The sequence below is a fragment of the Rhinopithecus roxellana genome, chromosome 12 (genome assembly GCF_007565055.1).
Source record: "Rhinopithecus roxellana isolate Shanxi Qingling chromosome 12, ASM756505v1, whole genome shotgun sequence".
Lineage (NCBI taxonomy): Eukaryota > Metazoa > Chordata > Mammalia > Primates > Cercopithecidae > Rhinopithecus > Rhinopithecus roxellana.
In genome coordinates, this window is record NC_044560.1 from 6,191,245 (window position 1) to 6,201,468 (window position 10,224).

Consider the following 10,224-nt stretch of genomic DNA (forward strand, 5'->3'; position numbering starts at 1 on the left):
TGATTCTAAAACAGATACAAAAATAAACAAAATACCTAAACTTCAATTTCTAATATAAATGTCAATGCATACATTTTTTAATTGCCAAAGAATTTTCCATAAGCTCTAAAAGGAAGATGAGTCTGCTTCCTTTTGAAGGCAAGAGACGAAGTAAAAACTGATACGACATAACCTTTCGTTTTTTAAAAATCCATTTTAAGGTGATATTGTTGCAATCATAATTCACAACTGTTTCCTGCATATGTCAGACTTCAGAAAAAGATCAGAAAAATTATAATTTGCTCTGGCAAACAGACTCTCAACCAAAACAAGGTTCCACCCACCTTCAAAGCAACCAATAGCTGCCCACCTACCATCCTTCCTAAAACATCCAAACAGAGCTGCTCTCGGGCCCAGGCATTCCATACTAGCCACAAGGCAAGGGGGCGGCCTGCAGGCTTGCTCTGCAGGTCTTGAAGGCAAACAAGCTTGGCAACACACACCCAGCACGACTGAGGTTAGCCGAAGAGGTAAGGGAAAGGGAAAGAGGACAGGGACAGGGGGGCCCACAAAGCTTCACATTCTGCGTCTGCTGACTGCCTCTCTGGTAGTCCCCATTCTTAGTTCTGATTTTACGCTTCACAATACCACCTACATAGCCAGCCAGGGCTGAATTAAAGGCTCTCAGGAACATGCACTATGAATGATGCAATGATTCATAAACACCTTCAGAAGTGAGAAAGAGCAGCAAAACCCATCACTGTTTCGGTGAGGCCAGGGGAAGATAGCCTACCTGCAGGGGCTGAATGGATCATCCATGACTAACACGGGCTCTGGTGAGTCTAGCTGGATTCCTGAACCTCTACTTTCTGCTAAAACTCTGCCCTTTTCTACTCTAACAACTCAAAATGGAGGCACATGCAGTCTCAGAGACCTCATAGAGCTTTCACTGAGCTTGTGCTATGACCTAAGCCTTCACGCAGAACGCAGAAACTTCCCCTCACACTGACAGGACTGAGCATGTGCTATGACCCTCCCTCATCCACACACTGTCTCTCCACGACGCAATCAATCTCAACCCTGCTGTTTCCGTAAATAAAGCCCAGCCAACAGACTCTGCAGCTTCTCCCTGCACACCAAGCTAGTGTGCAGGGAAGTGGGGCCTTAGAAAGGGGATCCAAGACAGCCAACAGCAGGGAACTGAGCGAGCCCAGCCATGCAGGGGCTTCAGTTAAATGCCCTGCTCTGTCAGGAACTCAGCAAGAAATGCTCTCTGCTCTGTCAAGACAATAGCGAATTTTTCCTTTTTTTAAAAAAGATAAATGCTGATTTTAAAAAGCAAGATCGTCAAGAAATAGAATCAAAAGACACAAATACGAATGACTACACACAAGATCAGCTAACAGAAATACTGCAACACATTTAAAAACACAGTAGTAGCTACTTAAGAAAAGTAACTTCACAAATTTCTCTTTGAAACTCTAAACATTTTGAAAAAGACCAATCAGGGTAAAGCTATGGAGTGCTTGGCCTTGTCACACAGGTACAGACACAGTGTAGATGTTATTGTGGGCAGGGTAGCTAAAGAAAGCTGTATTTTCTGCAAACAGCTTAATCTTCCTTAGATAAGAAACTAAAAATAATAAATAAAACATTCCCCAAATAATAAATTAAAACATTTCCTAAAGTAATACTAGCCCAATCAAGTCTAGCTTGAAGAATGTAATTCTAACAATTAGAAAGGCAGGAAGGTTTCAAGATTCAACATCATGCCACAAACACATGGGCATCCAAAAAGCTCATTTGAGGTCCTGATTCAAAATAGTAAGGCAGATTCATAAAAGAAATCCTAGCTTTGGATGTGCAGGCTTAGTTTCCACTTGCAAACTAAGAGGTGATTCTACAGATTATTAATCAGTTACAAAAAGAAAAAGAAACGGAAGACGATGAACCTCACCAAAATTATAAAGGACAAGATAGGGCAGGAAAGGGCAGTGTGAATTCTGTTTCCCAGAAATGTAATGGAATGTCAGGAAATTAAAGCCTGTTGAAAAGAACACACAGTGTCCTCAAGATTCCTACAGTAAATGCAGAATCAATTCCATTTTCATAGCACTCCTGTTTATGCTACGAAATAAACTAAATTCTGAAACTATGATTCAATAAACTCTTATCCTGCCGATAACGTAATTTACAAAATACAAGAAATGCCAAGTATACTTAAATACGTTTTCCTTTGACCTAACACGTGAAACAAGTATCTACAGGCTGGAAGAACATTTTCTCTTACTGGTATGTGAGACAACTTATTCCCAAAACTGCTGTTTCTACAGTCTAGAGAAAAATACTTTGTAAATACAAAAGCAATGGAATTAGAACCTAGTGGCCAAATAATATGAATATGAGCAGCAAAGAATATCCTCCCAAAAGTGTATATTAAAAAAAAAAAAAAACTACCTAACCCTTTTTTTTTTTTTTTTTTTTTTTTTGAGACAGAGCGTCGCCCGGGCTGGAGTGCAGTGGCCGAATCTCAGCTCACTGCAAGCTCCGCCTCCCGGGTTTACGCCATTCTCCTGCCTCAGCCTCCCGAGTAGCTGGGACTACAGGCGCCCGCCACCTCGCCCGGCTAGCTTTTTGTATTTTTTAGTAGAGACGGGGTTTCACCGTGTTAGCCAGGATGGTCTCGAACTCCTGACCTCGAGATCCGCCCTTCTTGGCCTCCCAAAGTGCTGGGATTACAGGCTTGAGCCACTGCGCCCGGCCACCTAACCCTTTCATATGGAAATGTTTACTTGAAGAAATCAACACAAAATAATATGTAATAAATTCATCAGTCTCTGAAAATCCATGAAACTATTACATAGAGCACAGTATAAAAACAGTTATTGTAACAGAAAGTTAAGAAATGTGGATTCTGATTTTGGTCTCATTAGACGCCCTGAGTTACCAAAATCCAATGGCCTTCTCCTGTAATAATGGATTCCAATGGTGGCACCAGCCTTTGTGGACATCCTCTTCATTGTCTTTCCTGGCGCTGGCATCTCACATGCCATGCCACCAAGACAGACAGACCGCCCTTTCTCTTGTCACCTCTCAGGGGCAGCATACCCCAGTGGTCACACCCCAGATCTCTCCTTCACGCTTTCTCTCGTGGAAAAGTCACCCACACTACCACCACGCCAGCCAGCTCCACTCTGAAGATACTTCCTTCCTGGCAGCAGCTCGGAAATGCAGGAGCTCCCGGACTCCTCTCACTGCGCCTCTCTGGGGAACTGCACGTCTCTTATTAGATTATAAGTACTTCAGGGACAAGGACACTACCTAAATCTTTATTGGAACCACCCAACTCTCCTATTTTGTACCTCAAAAAATTCTATCTGAAGCACTGGAAAGGGCACAGTATCACTCATATAGTATGGCTGGCCAAAATTACATAGCCTAGATATAATTGTGGGGAAACGTCAGACAAACTCAAACTGAAGAACATTTGACAAAACTGGCTTCTAACTCTTCAAAAAGGTTCATGTCATAAAAAAACCTTTAAAAAAGGTGAGGAAACACGTCATGAAAACAAAGAGAGACAAGGGATATTAAAGAGACACAACAATTAAATGAGGCTCATGATCATGAGGAAAATTACTATGAAGGCCATTGTTGAAAAAACTGGCAAAATCTGAATATGAACTATATTGGACTATATCATATTGTATTAATGTTACCGTTTCTGATTTTGATAATCATACCATAGTTATATAATTTTTTTGTTCTTGGGAACACACACTAAAGTATTCAGGGGAAAGAGGTCTGATATCTGTATTTCATTCCTAAATTGTTCAGGAAAGGAAAACACAGGTTGAGTATTCCTAATCCCAAAATCCCAAATCAAAAATGTTCCAAAATATGAAACTTTCTGAGCACCAACATGATGCTCAAAGGAAATACTGGAACGTTTTAGATTTTTGGATTAGGATACAAAATAATGCAAATATTCTAAAATCCCCTCTCCCCACCAAAACATGAAATCCAAAACACTTATAATCCCAAGCATTTCATATAAGGGACAGATTCAATCTGTACCACAGAGAGAGTCATAATGCAAAGATGGTAAACACAGAGAGTAATACAGCAAAAAACAGAGATAGAGGTTATCTGATAAGCTGTATATGTCTAATAATTTTGTGCATGAAACAAGGTTTTGATTGTGATCTGTCACAAGAAGACAGGAGTGGAATATTCCACTTGTGGTATATCATGTCGGTGCTCAAAGCATTTTGGATTTTGGAGCATTTTAGATTTCGAATTTTCAGATTAGAGATGCTCAATCTATAATAAAGTAAATCTATAATAAAGTTTAAAAGGTAATAAAATAAAATTAATAATCATAAAGCAAATATGGCAGGCCAGGCTCGGTGGCTCACGCCTGTAATCCCAGCACTTTGGGAAGCTGAGGCGGGCGGATCACAAGGTCAGGAGATCGAGACCATCCTGGCTAACACGGTGAAACCCCGTCTCTACTAAAAATACAAAAAATTAGCCGGGCGCGGTGGCAGGCGCCTGTAGTCCAGGTACTCAGGAGGCTGAGGCAGGAGAATGGCGTGAACCTGGGAGGCGGAGCTTTCAGTGAGCCGAGATTGTGCCACTGCACTCCAGCCTGGGGGCACAGAGCAAGACTCCGTCTCCAAAAAAAAAAAAAAAAAAGGCCAATATGGCAAAATACTAACAACTGGTGAATTGAGTAAAAGATATATGGAGGTTCTTTCTCGTCCTAGTCGCATAACTCCTCTTTGAATTATGAATGTAAAATTCCAAACAGAAAAATTTTAAATACATTAAACAAACAAAAAATACCTCCACCAGCCTCCCCAACCATCAATTCTATTTTTTTTTTTTTTTTTTTTTTGAGACGGAGTCTCACTCTGTCACCCAGGCTAGAGTGCAGTGGTGCGATCTCAGTTCATTGCAAGCTCCACCTACTGAGTTCACACCATTCTCCTGCCTCAGCCTCTTGAGTAGCTGGGACTACAGGCGCCCACCACCACGCCCGGCTAATTTCTTGTAATTTTTTTTAGTTGAGATAGGGTTTCACCGTGTTCACCAGGATGGTCTCAATCTCCTGATCTCGTGATCCGCCCTCCTTGGCCTCCCAAAGTGCTGGGATTACAAGTGTGAGCCACTGTGGCTGGCCACAACCATTAGTTCTCATGGCATCTGGAAAGCTGACAGGAGGGGCAATGAATGACCTGCCTCTCTGCCTGAGGTCACGGTGCTCTCACCCACAAACAGAAGTCAATTAACACCCAGCTCCAAACTTACTCCAATCTCAAGAATATAGGATCAGTACTCCTCCCCCTCCTAGTCAGAGAATCTCAAGGAGTCGTGAAACCAAGTAGTTCCATAATTAAGTTAGCCACTAGGTTACATTCAACCACAAATTCCAATTTTAGAAATGGGCCTCTGTTTCCATGGAGCAAGCCTTGCTTTACACCGAGTTCACCCTGGTACCCAACTCAGTGCTTAAGGGCATCCCAGACAGGGGCCTTGTTTTCTCTCCTAGTTCTTTTTACAGGCTACCTGCATACTGATGCTAAGTACCACCTGGATCTCACTCCTGCCACCACATTTTCTAGCCCATCAGCTGCCAGCCTGCAGGGATGTACACACCATCTGCTCCCTGGCACCCTCATATTTCCATCTGTTGCCAACTGCCCAGGCCTCCCCAGAAGTCCTGTGATCCCCATGTACATCTATAATCTCTGGATCCTAGACATCCTTCTCTCCTTCTATTAATCCCACATGAACAAGAGGTGAAGGATTAGCACTTCTGAATAGATTAAACGAGAGCTGAGTGGGAGAGAAGAATACACAATTCAAATCAATTTTTTCTCAGATTAAAAAAAAAACACTTTGTCCACTATAATACTTAATTTGTAGTGAGTAGATTATGTATGCCTATCAAAGGTAAGTAAAAGCTGTAACATGAAAATTGCCTAAGTTTTATCTTAAAGAATTTCCTACTTCCCAGAAATCAAAAATGTCTACAATGTTGTATTCATTAATAAGAAATTTTAAAGCCAAAATGGTGGGGGTGGGGAAAGCAACACTCAGGAAATTCTAGAGAAAAAGACATGGAAGAGAGATTCTAATTAGTACTGACTTCACATCAAGAGAAAAGTGTTCAGAAGCAGTTTCTTTAAATTTCATTTACTAATTGCCCCTAAAATCTAGACACGGAACTGAGATACACACACACACACACACACACACACACACACACATATATACGTAAATATATATATATCTCTCTCCATCCAGGAAGCTTACTGATTTACCTATTAGCTTTGACAATTTGGATGGGCCCGGGGACTCACAAATATAATTCCAGCATTTTGGGAGGCCAAGGCGGGTGGGTGACCTGAGGTTAGGAGTTTGAGACCAGCCTGGCCAACAGAGTGAAATCCAGCTTTTACTAAAAATACAAAAATAAGCCAGGCGTGGTGGCGTGCACCTGTAGTCCCAGCTACTCAGTATGCTGGAGTGGGAGCATCATTTGAGCCTGGGAGGCAAAGGCTGCAGTGAGGCGAGATTGCGCCACTGCACTCTAGCCTGGGTAACAGAGCAAGGCTCCGTCTGAAATAAAAGAAAAGAAAAACCAACACCAACAGCAAAAATCAATTTGTTCACAAGTTCTCTGAGATTTCCTATGGTGGAAACTACACCTTACTGATAAATGTTAACTTTTTTCATTTCCGACCCTCACATGTTTTCCTCTTCAAGTCTTAATGAATATCAAAATCCTGCCACTGTTTCTGGTTTCGAAGGAAAAAGTTCCCACCCTCTGCCTCTAACGATGTTACTTGCTGTAGGTTTATGGTAAGTATTCTGTTAGATTAAGGAAATTCATTCTATAATTAATTTTCTGTTCTGAGAGCTCCCCCCTTGCCATTATTAAAGAACATTGCATGTTATAAAGTGCCTCTTCTACATTAAGATAACTGCATGGGTACAAAAAACAGAATGAATGAATAACGTCTAGTACTTGATAGTGCAACATGGTGACCAGTCAACAATAACCTAACTGAACATTTATTTAAAGTAACTAAAATAGTGTAATTGGATTGTTTTTAACAGAAAGGATAAACGCTTAAGGGGGTGGACACCCCATTTTACCATGATGTGTCTATAATGCATTGCATGCCTGTATCAAAACATCTCATATACCACCTACATACACCTACTATGTATTCACAAAAATTAAAAATTAAGAAAAAGATGAGCCGGGTGTGGTGGCTCACGCCTGTAATCCCAGCACTTTGAGAGGCCAAGGTGGGCGGATCACCAGAGGTCGGGAGTTTGAGACCAGCCTGACCAACATGGGGACACCCCTGTCTCTACTAAAAATACAAAAAAATTAGCCGGGCATGGTAGCCCATGCTTGTGATTCCAGCTACTCGGGAGGCTGAGGCAGGAGAACAGCTGGAACCCAGGAGGTGAAGGTTGCGGTGAGCTGATATCAAGCCATTGCACCTAGGCAACAAAAGCTTAACTCTGTCTCCAAAAAAAACAAGAAAAAGATGATTGCCTACGTTTTCTTCTTCCATATGCTGAAGAGGTAAAACATGCTAACAGATAAATTATTATTAAGCCATTCTTATATTCTATAAACTTGGACACGCATATTTACCTTGCTAGACTCCCGTCTGTCAATATTTCATTTAAACATTTTATATTCATGTTCATAAGATGGAACCTATAAATTTTATTTTTTACCTGGTTTTAGTATAAAGGTTTTATCAGCTTCATAAAATGACTCAGGGTACCCATACCAACTTTCTCTGTTCTCTGGAACACTGGTAGAACTCACCTGTAAAGCATGTGTCTGATTTATTTTTCTTTTTCTCTTTCTCTTCTTTTGCGGGGGTTGGGGGAGCAGGGAGACAGAGTTTTGCTCGTTACCTAGACTGGAGTGCAATGGCACAATCTCGGCACACTGCAACCTCTGCCTCCTGGGTTCAATCGATTCTCCTGCCTTGGCCTCCCAAGTAGCTGGGATTACAGGTGTGCGCCACCATGCCCAGCTAAATTATTATTTTTAAAAAAGGCCGGGCGCAGTGGCTCAAGCCTGTAATCTCAGCACTTCAGGAGGCCGAGACGGGCGGATCACGAGGTCAGGAGATCGAGACCATCCTGGCTAACACAGTGAAACCCCGTCTCTACTACAAAAAACTAGCGGGGCGAGGTGGCAGCGCCTGTAGTCCCAGCTACCCGGGAGGCTGAGGCAGGAGAATGGCGTGAACCCGGGAGGCGGAGCTTGCAGTGAGCTGAGATCCCGCCACAGCACTCCAGCCTGGGTGACAGAGCGAGACTCCGACTCAAAAAAAAAAAATTTTTTTTTGAGACGGAATTTTGCTCTTGTTGCCCAGGCTGGAGTGCAATGGCACAATCTCGGCTCACTGCAACCTCTGCCTGCTGGGTTCAAGCATGCTCCTGCCTCAGCCTCCTGAGTAGCTGGGGTTACAGGCACACACCACCACACCTGGCTAATTTTTTGTATTTTTAGTAGAGATGGGGTTTCTCATGTTGGCCAGGCTGGTCTCGAACTCCTGACCTCAGGTGATCCACCTGCCTTGGCCTCCCAAAGTGGTGGGATTACAGGCGTGAGCCACCAAGCCCGACCTGATTTATTTTTCTTTTTGGTCCGAGATAAAAAAATATTATCCTATGCAAATTATAAAAATTTAAAGGGAGAAGGTATGTAGTTTTTACCCATTTTCTCTTTTTCCCAGGCTGAAATTTGGATGTAATGGCCACCACTACATTGCCACCTTGAAACGAGAACAGCTGCAGCCAAGGTAGTAGAGGGTGGACCCCTGATGACTGTGAGGTCCTAGTCTAGAAGTGCTTCCTTTCAAACTCTGCTTACATGAGAGAGAAATAAAAGTGATATTTTATTTAAGCCTTTTACACAGTCTATTTCTGAAGTTTCCAGTATTTGAAGTTCTTGGGTGTAGATCTAGCTGTTTGCCTCATCTGACCACAGTTAATGGCACATGGTTTCTTCCGATATTTCTGATGGTGAGCTCAGCATTCAAGGATATTTTATCTGTGGGGATCCTACAGGATCTTGGATGAGGGTGTGACCCACCAAAAAATTTTTACATATGCTTCTGCCAGGAATCTTGAGGGGTTTACTGGCATGAGACCACTTTTTCTCTTTTTTTCTTCTGAGACAGAGTCTGGCTCTGTCCCCCAGGCTGGAGTGCAGTGGCGCGATCTCGGATCACTGCAACCTCCACTCCCAGGTTCATGCCATTCTCCTGCCTCAGCCTTCCGAGTAGCTGGGACTACAGGCACCTGCCACCACACCCGGCTAATTTTTTTTTTTTTGGTATTTTTAGTAGAGATGGGGTTTCATCGTGTTAGTCAGGATGGTCTCAATCTCCTGACCTCGTGATCCGCCCGCCTTGGCCTCCCCAAAGTGCTGGGATTACAGGCGTGAGCCACCGTGCCTGGCCGAGACCACTTTTTATATTGTCTTCTTATCCTAGAATTCTCGTATTTTAGAGGGCCCAGAATCCCAACCCTAAACAGATGGGTTTCCCTGTTACTCCCTTCTAGGTTGGAAAATGTTAACGAACTCAATCCAACCTCACCACGAGCTACGGAGAGATCAGCTTACTTTACTGCTTTAGTTTTCAGTTTCTCTTAATTCTCCGGAGCTCAGTTCTGCAGTTATGTGTTATTCCAGTGTTCCAGATAACATTCCTAGATGCTGTCTGACAAAGGGTTTCTGAAATGATCAAAGGGTTTTTGAAATGATCAAATCAAATGACCAAATGAAAAATAGACTTTTGTCCTGTTTTATTAAAGTTCTCTTAACTTCAGTAGGCTGTGTTTTCCAAACATACATGTACTCTCAACTGTCTCCAATATTTGCCATCTCAGGCAAATGTTTTTGAGAATTCAAATGTGATGGCAGACAAAAGCAAACAGGAAAAAGATTGTATCCAGCTCTAGCTGCTCATCCTCAAAAGCTACACAAAGACCACTAGCTGTGGTGAGTGGAAAAGGGAACTGTTACTCAAACGAATGTAAATTTTATAATGTCTCAAATTCGAATTAGTTGAAACACAGGTGTTTTAGATTGTTAACTTTTCCGCTTAAGCATAAAGATTTACATTGAGAAAAAAAAAAAAAAAAAAAACGGTCCCAATGTTACAAAGCAGAGTTAAGTGACAGAAAATTAAG

At 42.3% G+C, this 10,224-nt stretch overlaps 1 long non-coding RNA gene across 1 annotated transcript; it reads left to right on the plus strand.

Moving 5' to 3' along the window:
- The first annotated feature begins 375 nt into the window (after positions 1-375).
- On the plus strand, positions 376-8,898 carry LOC115900705. Its single transcript, XR_004060375.1, has 3 exons — positions 376-496; positions 6,754-6,849; positions 8,763-8,898. It is a non-coding gene; the product is annotated as an uncharacterized LOC115900705 (long non-coding RNA).
- Positions 8,899-10,224: the final 1,326 nt, after the last annotated feature.